This window comes from Corvus kubaryi, unplaced genomic scaffold (assembly GCF_017639235.1).
Source record: "Corvus kubaryi isolate FWS band 111438036 unplaced genomic scaffold, C.kubaryi_AGA036_p1.0 37398, whole genome shotgun sequence".
NCBI classification, from domain to species: Eukaryota; Metazoa; Chordata; class Aves; order Passeriformes; family Corvidae; genus Corvus; species Corvus kubaryi.
The window spans coordinates 26,610,922-26,624,574 of record NW_024581137.1 but is presented as its reverse complement, the minus strand read 5'-3'; the positions used below and the strand labels follow the sequence as shown (position 1 = coordinate 26,624,574).

General features: G+C 41.0%; 1 long non-coding RNA gene across 1 annotated transcript; it reads left to right on the top strand.

Moving 5' to 3' along the window:
- The first annotated feature begins 1,352 nt into the window (after positions 1 to 1,352).
- LOC121671943 lies at positions 1,353 to 12,256 on the top strand. The gene is made up of 2 exons (XR_006018679.1): positions 1,353 to 1,679; positions 11,209 to 12,256. It is a non-coding gene; the product is annotated as an uncharacterized LOC121671943 (long non-coding RNA).
- The last annotated feature ends 1,397 nt before the right edge of the window (positions 12,257 to 13,653 follow it).

Genomic DNA, 13,653 nt, shown 5'->3' with positions numbered 1-13,653 from the left:
AGCTCTTCTGGAAAGGGCAGAGTGGTGGCAAGAACTTGGCTCTTCACCTTTACAAGCTGGTGTGCGCACATAATCACTTGACTCAAGGAGCTGAGACTTTGGGAAAAGCACCAAATGTTTATGTGCCCTGAGATAAAACTGTGAGATTCAGCAATGCTGCTTGGAGTGCCAGGAGCTGGTGGGTTGGGCACAACTAGGTTTCTATTGACGTAGATTAGTGTAATTAAGATGACAAGTCTGATACAGCCCCAAATTTAAGCTTCTAACCCAGAACACCCTCAAACCCCTTGTGACATTATGCTGAGGAAAGGGGAGTATGGAGCCGCTGGGCCGGCTCCAAGAGGAGTTCTCCTGGGAGCCAGATTTGTGGCAGAGCCAATGTACACACAGCAATGTACAGGAGTGAAATCAGCCTCATGGTTTTGCTTGGATATCCTCCTGACAGGATGAAAGCGCATTGCTTTTCAGACACCAATGGCTTTTGGTGCTCCAGTTAAAAATTTTCTTATGAAAACAGCAGATGGAAATGAATGATTGTCATCAAGTGGCACAGTCATAGGTGGGAACTAGTCACAGGCCTTCAGAGTGGCTTTGGGAAGTGCCTCTGATCAGGACAAGGCTCTCTGCTGCAGGTCCTGTCCAGGGGGCTCAGGAACAGTTTAGCATCAAAGAGCTCTGCTTGGAGTAGAGCTGTATAGCTCTTGAATTATAAATGCATTAAAAATACCAAGCATTTTTCAGAGTCATATTTCAAAATTTTTCAATCTATCAGCAGAGTAGAAGAGGTGAAGAAAGATTTTGCAAGTTGTAGGGTAAAACAGAGCAGAGAGTAATAAAATACTACTTGTAAACGAGCCCAGTTGGAAAGAGAGGCTCTTTATGACAGTTTGCCGAGGCTGTAGTGTTTTGCAAAACTGTGTGATAAACTCCAAATAGCTTCTCCGCAAATCTCTGGAGGCAGAACTGAGCTAAGGCTGGCTGCTGTTGCTGCCACAGCTTTCAATGAATGAGCTCAAAATGGACCCTCTAGTGATAGCTGTGTCAAAGAATAACAATCAGATGCTCTCAACAACAAGAGCTTCAACATATATATTTTTGTAAGTATAAATGAACCTTAATGTGCTGGCTTCAAACAAAATGAAATGCTCAAAGTTTTTAAGATGTGTGGTTGGACTGTGAACAAAACAAAAACGTGCTGCATTTCCCCCTATGTTTAGACTGCAAAGCACGATTCTCACTAGAATTGTGATGAGAACAGAATACAAAAATAGTTGGTGTTGGTGGGGAAAAGACTAGAAAGGTAGCTCTGCCATCACCTTCAGAAGGAAAATGTCAGGGGACTCACCATCACCCAACAGTTCAGGTGCACTGACTCAGAAAGGGAGGGCCTGAATGATTTTGTAAGCTCATAGCTTTGGGAAGCAGAACAAAAATCATGTTATGGGGGACACCCTTTGGACTTCAAAAATTATTAGTCTAGAAATGGGTTTAATCTGAGCCAAATTAAGTCACATTATTACCTCATTATATTATCAACGTCTCTACAAATACCTGATTTCATAGCACCACTAAAATCTGCATTTGGAGATTGCACTGTGTCTTCTTTCCCAGCAGAATAAACTGGGAACATCTGCCTCTGAAAAGCACGAGGAGCTTTTCAACAATGGCATGTGGTGCAGGTAAGGGGAATCTTCACACCGAGTTATGTTGAGTAAAATAAGGGTTGTACTGCGAGTGACAGTCAGTTTTGCCTGTGTGACTGTCCAGAGGACTGCCCTGCCACCAAAGCACTGGGAGCGCTCTCACAGCCACTATGCAAGAGTTAACATCTCTGTGGTGGAGGCAAGGTGTCCTTTTTGGATTCTGCTCAGGTGTAGCTGCTTGTGCTGTCTCAAGGAGCTACTGCTATTGCCAAAGGAAAATTAAAACAAATCTGGCTTGGCTAATAAAAGGCTATGAGTATTAATGGCTTTTCCTCAAATTGCCAGGAAGTTTCAATCTCTGATGTGATAAAGATAGATTATGTACAGACTGGTCTTATCATGCTATTTTTAAATTTTGATATGCTAGAAATTGCAGTCATTTGCCCCAGTCTTTTGGCAGGGGGTGTAAGAGTCACAGTAAGAATGTGAAGAGAGGAAAGAACAATTCTTCGGCATTAAGGCTATTAGTTTGGACAGTAATAAAAACAACACCACTTTACAGACCCAGGTCTCAGAAGTGCTCAACATTCACGGATCAGTAAAATCAATAGCCTCTACTCAGGATTACTTAAATCTAGAGCTTACCAATATCCAGTGCAATTTAATACCGGTTAGCTATCAGCTTTTAATGATTGTATGTATTTTGACAAAACTGCTAAGATATGTTGTTACAAATAAGAAATTCCTAACTGTGCTACACAGTGAAAAATAATCCACCCATACAAGGAAAATTATATTAACAAATGCTGCTAAGAGCAAACATATTTACAAACCAAAGCTGAGCAACAAATACATATACCAGATGTTACTGAGATATAGATAGTCTGAATTGCTCAGCTAAAGTAGCTGAAATTCTGCAGAGGACTTTTTTTAGAGCATGTATTTCATGATGGATATCCTAGTTCTTGAGCAAGTTGTCATGGAAGTCGGAACACAGCAGTTTTGAAGTTGTCTGTAAGATTCAGTGGTAAATAAAACTTCAACAACTCCAGATAAATTTTCTCCTTCTTCTTCCATATTTGTAGGTAAGAAAGACTCTTCAGCCATACAGATAATAAAATGGAAATGTTGGAAGGCACTTCCACTGTCAAATAACCACTTTCATCAAGAGGCAGGATTTTCTGTGAAGTGACAGAGGAAAGCCCTTCTTCCCCATTTTTCAGTCCAAGACTAACTGGCTGTTTCCCTTACCCCCTTATCTTTTCTACAGATCCCATGTTTCACAGCAGTTGAGGTAGCTGGAAGGTGCAACCCACACAGTCATTTACATTTATTGTTGCTGCACTTTCACTCCCTGACATTCCCTGCTTACCTACAGTTGTCTGCAACTTTGTTTCATCCTCTGCCTCCAGCTTGGAGGAAGCATCCTGGTTTCCTGGCAGGAAAATCCAATCACCAAAGCAAGCCCAAGCTTTGCCCTCACAGTCCATCCAGTTCCACCAAGCTCAAGGCATTTGGCTCTGGAGGCTCAGCTCTGAAGTGGCACAGACATTTGCAGGGGTATTTTGTTGCCTGTATCAGGCAACTTCTATAAATCCTCCTTGGTCAGCTTTCCTTCTCATGGGCTGTTTCTGAGACTATCTCAATACTTCTTGTTGATGTTTCTTTCAATTCTTCGATAACCAAAATGAAAAATACCGCTTTTTATTAGAAACAGTCAAATCGGAGAAAGTGAGTCCCCAGACAATTCCTGCAGCATGGAAGGTGTTTTTTCTGAGACAGGAAGTGTTACTTCAGACCGGCATAAATGCTTTGCATGTGCTCAACAGCTGGGAGCCTGCTGATCTGTCCCTCGACATTGTACATTTCAGTGAACATGCACAACTCTTCCAGGCTTTTCACTTAACCAGAAAACAACTAAAATTGTAAATTTTTATAATGGTGTTCCACATGAGCTGGCAATGAGTCAGCATCAGTTTGTCTAGATCAGCAATACATCCAGACCCCTTGTTTTTTTGTCCTCTGATAGATTTTACCTTGCATCAAATGTTGTCTTGTTATATTTAAAAGTCCTATCAAAGCAAGTAGTGATATTTCTCACAGAAAAGACCTGGTTTTTACTTATGAGGGGAAGGTCTGTTATTAGGATAAGTTCACAACTATTTCTACTGTTCTCCTTTGGCAAATCAATGAAATTCAGTATATTTGCAGAATGCTCCTGGCATGAATCAAGCACCACTCCAGCAAGACAGGCATTCCTGGGGATGTCCCTTCCCTGCTCAGCAGAGATTGGCCGCAAAAAGTCACTGCCCCCTGATCACTGGGAGGCAGAGCATGGAGATAGGGAAGGTGGAAAGTGCAGCAGGTGCTGTGGAGCTGATACAAGTTAACCAGTGGAGTTATAATAACCCTTGAGAGTGGCTATGAAAAGCTGGATTGAAAAGAGGATCACTTGTAAAAACTGGGACAAGGCTGATATTGGCAGACACAGGAACGTGTTATTTAAGAACAGAGCTGTCAAGGAAGTCAGTTGGCAGCTTTCTTCTCTGACCCTCCTGCACAAATACAGAGGTGGTTTTGGATGACTTGCCAGCTAGGTAATAAAAGCTGTCACTATTAAAAATACACTAATATTCCTGCTGTATCTTATCATAAGATGTTTCTTCAAGGATTCAGCAGATTCTGCCAGAACAGAAATACACCAAAAGAGCAGAGGATCTCAGTGTTGGTAATTTGATACCCTTGAGCTGCAGAGGTGTGAGGGTGGAGAAGTGAGGTTGTACTGACATCATAACCAAATTCTGAAGGAGTTGGGTTGTTTCTTACCCAGCTCTCAGCACCACTGACTGCCAGCCTCAGTGGGGAGAGCAGCTCAGCAGGGAGTGACTCAGCCATGCTGCTTGGAGCAGCGAGCACAGAGGCTCAAGTTCACTGTGCCAATTGGCTTCATACAGTTGTGTCCACACTGCAGTGCCTTTGGGCTCAGCTTTCTTCAGGCCCACATCAAGTGTGCCGCTTCCCATGCCCCTTTGCACTACCACAAAGGTATTTGAGGTCATTTGTCTCCTGATTTATCTGCACCATACACTTCTAGTCAGCCTTCAGTATGCTCAAGTGAGTTTTCCGCATTGCATTCACTCTGCAAACACGTTGCATGTTACCGGTTGCCACTGCTGCTGACACGACATGTGATACTATGCCAGGACTCAGGATAGTTTTCTCTCTGCCTGACACTGCCACCAGCAGCTGTTAGAGTCCTGCAAGGAAAGGGGAGACTGTGGTGTGGAGTATGTCTCCATAGGTCAATGTTAGAGGGTACTGCATGCATACATTGTAGTCTCTACATTCTCAAGCATTGCTTTTTTCCAGATACCTCAACCATCTCTTGCCCCACCTGCTCCTAATTCCTCTTTCAGAGTCAACCATTCCCCTGAGACTGTATCACATGAAGTCTGCCTTCTTAAGCAGCTGTCCCACCTTCCATGCTCCCTTGCCCAGTATAATATATACTGGGCTTTACAGTCCTCCATATGTCCTGTCCTAAACCTTAAAAAAACATTTCCATGTCATGGAGAGCTACTGCAGTCTGGCAGTTTCCTTCTCCCTGTGCCCTACAGCTGGACAGGCTTTTCTTTCCACTCTGAGGTACCCCTGTAATGTAAGTGCAAGCTCCCAGGCGTGGACCCTGCATGTAGTCATCAGAAATCCAATAAAAGCAGATTGCACGACACCCCAGCTGGTGGCTGGGATAAATTATAAGAAAACCTTTAAGAATCCAGATAGCATTCAGCTTCAACAGGCTGAATATATTTATTCCTTTAGGACCATTATAAAAAGCTAGTCTTGGCTTCCAGTAAGAACACAAGTAATTAAGAAATCTAGTGCCCGTAGGTACATTACATGCCAGCAGAGAAAGCGGCAGCAGCAGCAAGATGTAACCAGTGGAGGCTAACTAGGCTCTCTCAGCAGTCCAGAGAATATAATGAATCACTGTGTGTTTGGAGCCAATATAGATCAGCCCCTGGAACTGATATAGATCAGCCCTTTCCACCCAGGCGTCCAGGAAACACATTTAATTTTTTGGCCAAATTTAGCACAAAATACATTCTGGTTTATAGCAGAACAACTTGATTAATAGAATGTAAGGAAGTGCTCTTCCTCCTCCTCCCCAACGCACCCATGCAGACAGCACTCCAAAATACATTCCTTGAGGTTTCTTATCTTCAAGTAGATGTCATTCTGAAGTGAACATGTCAGGCATTCTCATCCTCCTGAGCAAAGCAAGAGATGGCTGGCTGTCACATTTATATCTCCAGGAGTTCAGTTTACAATTCAAACACTCAAACAAACAGCCTCACTACATTACAGCAATGTTGTTAGTAAGACTGGGAGGACCTATAGCCCTGTCAAGCTGTACCTACCCTGGAATTGCTTCCCATATTTCCATGTGTGCTCTTCCATGCACTGCCTGCCTGAAGAAAAGCTGGGCAAAGGCAGATGGGGGGATGCTTTTGTGTCTTTGCACTTGCTGCTTTTACTCCTTAGGGAGGTAGCTGAGGCAGGAGAGCATCCAGCAGGTAAGTGCAGGAGACAGACAGGGGAATACAGTTGTCAGACTGTGGCTACGGGTGCTCCTGGGAGGCTTCTCTCCCAAATGCTAATCTGCCATCTCCATTCCCTGAGGTCTGATGAGCTCAAAACTCACAGCTGTATTCTCATTGCTGTTTTGTGCCTCAGGAAAGCAAGTTGTAATTCTCTGGAAGTATCAGTGGTAAATCTGCCCCATTACTTCCATTTACGCTGGTCTTCCTGATGCTTCTCAGCTGGTACAGCTCAGAAATGCCATCTCATCAGAGCTCTGCCAGCAGAAGCGGGGAGAGGGACTGTGAGCACAAGCACCAAGCCTGGCAAAGAGCACGCTCTGTAACAGATGACTATGGGTTCTTTTACTTTGATGATCATCATAATACATTTTATTTATATGGCACCTATTTGCATGGCAATAGGAGCAATATGTGTGTTTCAGTGAAATGAGACATGACAGCAAACAGATTAAAAACTACGATTCATCTTGAAATGAGGGAAAACAATCAAATGAATCACAGAGTCCAGCAATGGCAAATCATTCTTAAAAGAGCGTAATAGCAAAACAAATGAAAAAGACAGTGTACAATGCTTTTTTCCTTGTCTGATGGCAAATACTGAGTGACATTGCCAAGCCTATTCAGAAACAGAGCCCAGTTTACCATTAAATTTCATGGAAACCCCTAAAGAGGGAATTATGTAAGTAGAACTTCAGTTGTGCATTAGCTATGTGCTAACCCCAGTATACACATGGGTTTGGACCCTTGCAAAAACTATTACCTTCTAATCCTTGCATTGTTCATCACGTCGCAAGAATGAGGAAATGTGTTTTCCCAAACTTTAAGCCCCTTCAAATTGAATGGATTTAAAATTGAAAAATAATAGAACAGACCCTATTAATATTCAAACTCCATTTTCTCATATGGAATTCTTCAGCTTCCTCAGCCCTAATTAGTTTTTCTGAGGCTGTCAGTTGTAGGCAATATCAACTCTCTAGTCATCTCTTCTGCCTTCTCCTCCCATGTCCTCACCCATATTCATTATTCCTATTCTCCTCATGCCAGAGCATCAAGCCTTCTCCATGTGCATTTCTCCTAATGACTCATCTTCCTGTAAGGCACCAAAAAATGATACAGCAGTCTATGTACAAATGAAAGAATCTTAATACAGGACATGGAAGAATCTGATTTTTTTTCCAGTGGGAGGGTCATGCATCTAATGCCCCATAAGATGCTGGCTGGGTTGCAGAACCAGAGCAAGAGAAACTCTTCATTCATTCATTCATTCAAATTTCTAACAATTTGACTTCAGCTGCTCTGTGCTGATCACTTCAGAAGAAAACTAGGCTTTTCCCTAGAATCTGGATTTTAGACTTGTATGTTCCTACTTATTATGTTTGTCTACTGAGAAAGCTCTTCCCTACTTATTATGATACATAAATATTTCAATAAACAGTGGAGTATAGGACTAGATGTCCTCCTGGCAAGTGACTGGATCTGCCACACAGAAAAGAGCAGCAGACAGAGAAACATTTCTGTCAATTTAGAAAAGACATTTTACAACTCAAATTAGCAAGGCTGCCCTTTCCTGGGCTTGTAAATGTACACATCTGGATGTCATGAAAATGTATTAACACATGGCCAGCTTTTTACCCTGTTAGCAGCTGTCCAGCTATGGTTTAATCATGCTGCATTAAGCTGATGGAAAAACTCTCCTGACTTTGTGTGTCAAAATGTTTAGTTCTGATTTTAGTGTATATTCTCCAATTCCTTAGAGAGAAAATATCAGCATGATTCAGGATATTTTAGGAAAACAATGCAAGTGCCTTAAGCCCCTGGGTACCCTCTGTTCCTTCTCACTCCACTACTGTTAAATTAGGTTCTGACATAACAATCAATGGAAAGATGTGGGAGCCAATAAATAATGTGTGTAATTAAGCTGAGGCATTGAAATGTCTGTCTTTCCTGAACTTGGCCCAGAGAGTGGGAGGCTGTGCTCTGTGATAAGCACTGTGCTCTGTGATAAACACCTGAGCTCCTAAAGTCAGTGTGGGGGCAGAGATGGCTTGCTAGGAAAGGATTAGCAGCAGTAAACAGAGAGCAGGAAGGCACCTGATGGGAAATGCTCTGGCCACGCACAAGTCTTTCTCACCACGTACCTGCATCCCTTGCCCAGATGTCTCTGGCTGTTTTATGGTGACATGAGCAGCACTTGGTATCTCCCCTTAAAGCAAGAGAGAGGCACCAGGAGGAAAACAATTTGTGGAGAGGAAAGTCTCAGTTGAAAGAACCCAGCTAAAGAAGCTCACTGGAAACTGTTGTTGATGGAAGTTCTCAGGATGTAGGAATGGTCACTTTCAGCAAAACTGAATCAAAGCCCTGAGCTCAGGGGTGCAGTCATAGAGCTGTCAGCTGGTACCTACTCCCTCAGGGGCACAGAATGATGTATTGTTGTCTGCAGATGTTTGTAAGGACCAGGGACCTGCAAAATGTCAAATGCAAATAGATGTTTGCAGTGCTCCTGCACAAACATGACTGCAGTGCTTCTCCCTCTCCAGCCCTACGAGCACAGTGCTGCTGCCATCTTATCTGAGAAGAATACTCTGGTGCAATCACCTTTGTTCCAGCATTTTGCAAACCCAGTAGACCCATTTCCTGACAATGTTCAGCAGACCCCCAGTTTGGAAAATATTGTTGAAGAATCCTGTAAGAAATATGGTGTGACTAAGGTGGAATCTTAGTTTAAGCATTCTGTTTTGTGACTTTTTTCAAGCATTTTCCAGCATAAAAGCTCTCACCATCTGCCTGTAAGCTCCTGCTGAGCCTCAAAGGGCTGTGCTTTGAGGTGTCTTTCAGTAAGGAGCTGCCGGGTTAAAGCAAGGGTTAACCGTTTAAAAGATCAACTTAAGCAAGACACAATTCAAGCTAACCTAATGATCATGCCTGGGTCAACACCATCATATGTAGTAGGGCTGAAGATGCAAAAGGAAGAGCATAGTGTATGGAGATATTTATAACTCTTCTTTTTGACTGACATTAATTAACTTGCCAACTGGACTAGCTCACAATGAATCAACATCCTGCAGAATTGCAATGTTCCACCCAAAGTGGGAATATACTTTGCTACTGAGCTGTCAAACACATATTTATAAAACACCATGATGCTGGAAAGTGGTTCTGCAGTGTGAAGCAGTGCAGATATGAGCTATACATCTCAGCTGCAGTATCCTTTTTTTTTTTAGTAACTTGGTTATGTTTACATCGACCACTTTTTACCTTTGTATTTGTCCTTCAAAAAGTAGTAAGACACAAAAAACCCCACATATTAGAAAAAAATGTGAGGGTCATCTCGGTGCATGTGTTTGTCACAGTAATGCTATTTGGTGCTACTGAAATGTATAGAGGATAAGTAATGTTACTACACAAATTTGCATACTAGGGAATTAAAAGATAATGTTTTGACCACAAGAAGCATTCTATATTTTCCTATTAAAACAACAGAAACCTTTTGAAAAACTTTAATACGTAATTTGAAAATAAAATATAGGCATTGTTCATTCTGTACTTTGCCCATCTTCTATTACCTGCCAGAATCTACACACATACTTGTTTTATTGGAATGTCTGTCTTAATCATCAGTATTTTGATTCCTGAAAGAGAGCAGCCAATTGTATGTTATTAAGATTCAGATTATTTTGGAATGAGCAAGATAATTACAGGCCAATCCTGCCTTCAGTTTCCTATCATAATTAAAAAGTGCTAATTCTGATTTCCATCAATGCAAAGCAGTTTAAAAAATTCTGGAGTAAAGTACTTCTTAAATAGGAAAGATTTTTTCAGAGAAGATATATTTTACATATAATATTTCTGGTAGAAATTAATTTCCTGATCCTGAAAAATGGATGGAGTTTGAATCTCCTACCGAATTTAATGAAAGCTGATGGAAATTTTGTGACTGTGATTCTGTGAGTCTGTGGGTTAGGCCACTAGCAGAATTAGAAGGGGGACACAGGCTGTAGAAGCTTTTGGATGCTGTTCATTTCATCATCTACCTTGAATATTGCCAGTTTCCAAGACTTCATAACAGTTGTTGTAAAATCAGACGGATCAGAACCATGTTTTGGCTGCCAAAGTTATTGGTGAAATTTGATAAAAAAAATTTGAAACACAGTGAAAACTATTGCATATTATTAATAAAAAAAGGCAAGAAACAGATAATGTCCATGCGCCATGTTCTTCATGTCTCTAAAGCTGCTAAGTACTCTTCTCTCCCTCTTAGGGTAGCTTTAGCTCTCTAGAGTATAAATGAAGCATCCTCTTGCTGAGAACAGTGTACTATTTTGTCAGTTAATAACACCTGTAAACACCCACCTTTAATGACAACTGCAATTCATTTTCAGCTTCAAAACAGAATTTGTGATTTTCACTGTGAGAACAATGACAAGAATGTGAAGACGATGAAAAATGCAATCTATTTTGCCCATACATTTTTAATAAATGAAGCACATATTACAGTGAGCTATTTTTAAAGCTTTTTTGTCTGTGATGTTAAAGTGTGTAGGTACAAAATCCATCAAGATAATACATTAATGTTTAACAGTTAGCACATCAAACTCTGTTCTGAATAAACAGAGATGCTCTTTTACTAACTAGATTCTATTCTTTCCAACATTTCTTTAGACTGTCAGAGCTTATTTACTTCACTCTATTTTTGAAGCACTAATGTAATCTTTTTTTAATGCACTAGAAAACTCAAAAGCCTTGCCATACTTTTAAGTTATCACAGCATACAAGTTTGGGATAATTTATTTTTATATGCTCATTAAGATCTGATAAAGTACTAGACACAAATATAAACATGTAAAAGTTTATACACTAAACCAAAAAAATATGTGTTGAGACCAATAGAGTAATGGGCACATTTAGAACATTTCTAAATTAATCTGTTCTGGCTTAATAACTAGTTTTTCCCTTCTTTCCAGTGTCTGCAGCACTTAATTCTGAGCAGCGTAATTCTGATCTCTGGTAAGACTGACGGAATCATGACTGGATGAGGAAACCTCAACGTTTTGGGTTGAAACTGCTGCCATTGTTAGATATCCACAGAGAGGACACTTGAGATACTTGACAAGCTTTGTGAGGTGTTAATTGGCAATTGTCCTTAGTTCAGCCCCTTCTGAAGAAGAGCCAAAGAGCTCAGGGAGAAGGCCTTGCAGGAATTAGTCTTTGAAGCAGCAGAAGCTCTTGGTGAGAAATGCATCAGCTGGCTCAGCTGACTCAACTGCACCGAGAGCAACTCTGTTACTTATTTCCTACCATCTTGGAAGAACGAGAATACCTCAATGGCAAAGCTCCATGGAAAGTCTGGAGACAGCTTACCCATCCACCTGTCTATCCAAATGCCTCTCTATCCCTAGCTCATGGCTGAAGTATTTATGTGCTAGTCTAGCTGGTTTATTATGGGAGGTAGAGGTTGCAATGATAGTTGTTCAGATGCCAACAAGTAGGCATATGAAGTCCATCAGATGATATAAAGTATGTAAGACATCTGTGTAGAAATGACAGTGAAGATGAAGGAAGATCTAGAAGAGTCTGGCACCTTCTGGAGAGACAGCTGGACACCACGCAGGCTGCCTGCAGTCAAAAATGTCTTTTAGGCAACAGATTCCTACCTCGCATGACTCACAACTTTCCATGAAGTTCTGTGTCATCAGGGACAAATGCCACAATTTGCTGGTTCTCCCGACATGTATGGAACACAGTGTTCTCATCCACTTTTTAGGTCAAAAGCAGTCGATATGTTCTCAGTGAAATGCAGCTTGTTTCACTCCGTAATATACTGCAGAAAGACACAAGATGCCATGTTTTAATGACCTATTAAAATGCACCTACTGTGCTTTAAAAAGCTTCAGTTTGGGGAACTTTAGCTACCCAAAACTGTACTAATAGTCAAGTAATACATGCTTTACATTCCTATAGTAATTTGGTTCTGTAATATTTATCAATAAACATCCATTTTAATGAAATCTATTTCAATGAGTTCATACCCCTATTTATGGAAAAAATAGATTGCTATAGAAGGAGAGGGCTTCTAGTGCACTCTATAAAGATATTTTAAAGCTGTTATTTTAATATAGTACCCTGGAAATGTAAGTGATAATCACAAATCCTATTTGCTGGGCTAAGATTTCTGTTAAATAGAAATCAAACTCAAGTATTTAGTTTAGTTGATTGCAAATTTGCACTCGGTGATTAATACAGCACTAAAAAGGTAGGATTTTCTCAACATTCCTTTTCCCTTATAAAGAGGCAAAAAGGTCATGCCACAGAAGATAAATGTACAAAACCATATGCTCCCTTCTGCTTTTCTGAGTGGAAGAGAGCAGACAGCTGCATACTGTGGCAAGAGGATGGATCCCCAGTAGGGACTGACAGCTCTGTGTTGGCTTTTGGTTCAACACAGAAACACTTCTCTTACCCTGGAAGGGCTAATTTATGCCATATTCCCTATGATGATTTGACATCCCTTTCTTTCTAAGGTTGGTCTTACTCCTGAGACTGTTGTGAAGGGCACAGCAAAGGGCTGTGTTTGCTCTAAGTGGCAGAGGTCAGTCTTCACCATTGGGGAATGTGAACTTTGGGTGGATTCAAACTTCTAAAAATTTATTTCAATTTTTTCAAGAGCTGATACCTGCATTTGGGGTTTGGTATTGTAATTGTAACTGATTTTGACATTGACTGCTTTGCATTTAATAAAATGCAATTAATTTCCAGCTTGAGGAATGAGCATATTAGATGTCACACAACCTCCACTGCTGGCCTTACCAGTAGCAGTGTGTGTAAATATGAGCTCTTGCACAATGGCACTGGTGATTTGAGAGTGGATGCATCTGTAGAATGGTTGTACCTGGCCCTGCTGTAAGTCACTTTTGCCCTGCCTTTGAGCCCTGTCTTGCATTCTTCAGACACAGATAGGAATCTAGATAAGACATAAATTCAGAAACCTGAATCAACAATCAGATTGAGACTAGAAGAAATCACATGGTCTTGTGACCTGGCCAAATTCTGTGTACACCCCCTTCAAAAATTCAGCCTAGAGCTGAATACTTTCTTTACTTCTTGTCTTAATTTTTTTTTCTGAAACAGCTGTGCACTCTTCAATATCAATGGCATGTCCTCTTTCCTTCTCCCTTCCCCCCTCCAGATTCCAGTGTTTGACTAATAGACAAATAGACAGTGTCTGCTGAACATGTATGAGTTTATAAAGTAATTTGGTCCCTAGTAGGTTGAAGTCCAATACACTACTAGGTTGCAGGTAGCTACCACTACTATTTACCTTTGTTCTGAGTAATCTTATGCCCAGGAAACTACTGCTACCAGCTTCCAATTTTGATAGAAGACTTATTTAATTTTTGTTTGGTTTGGGG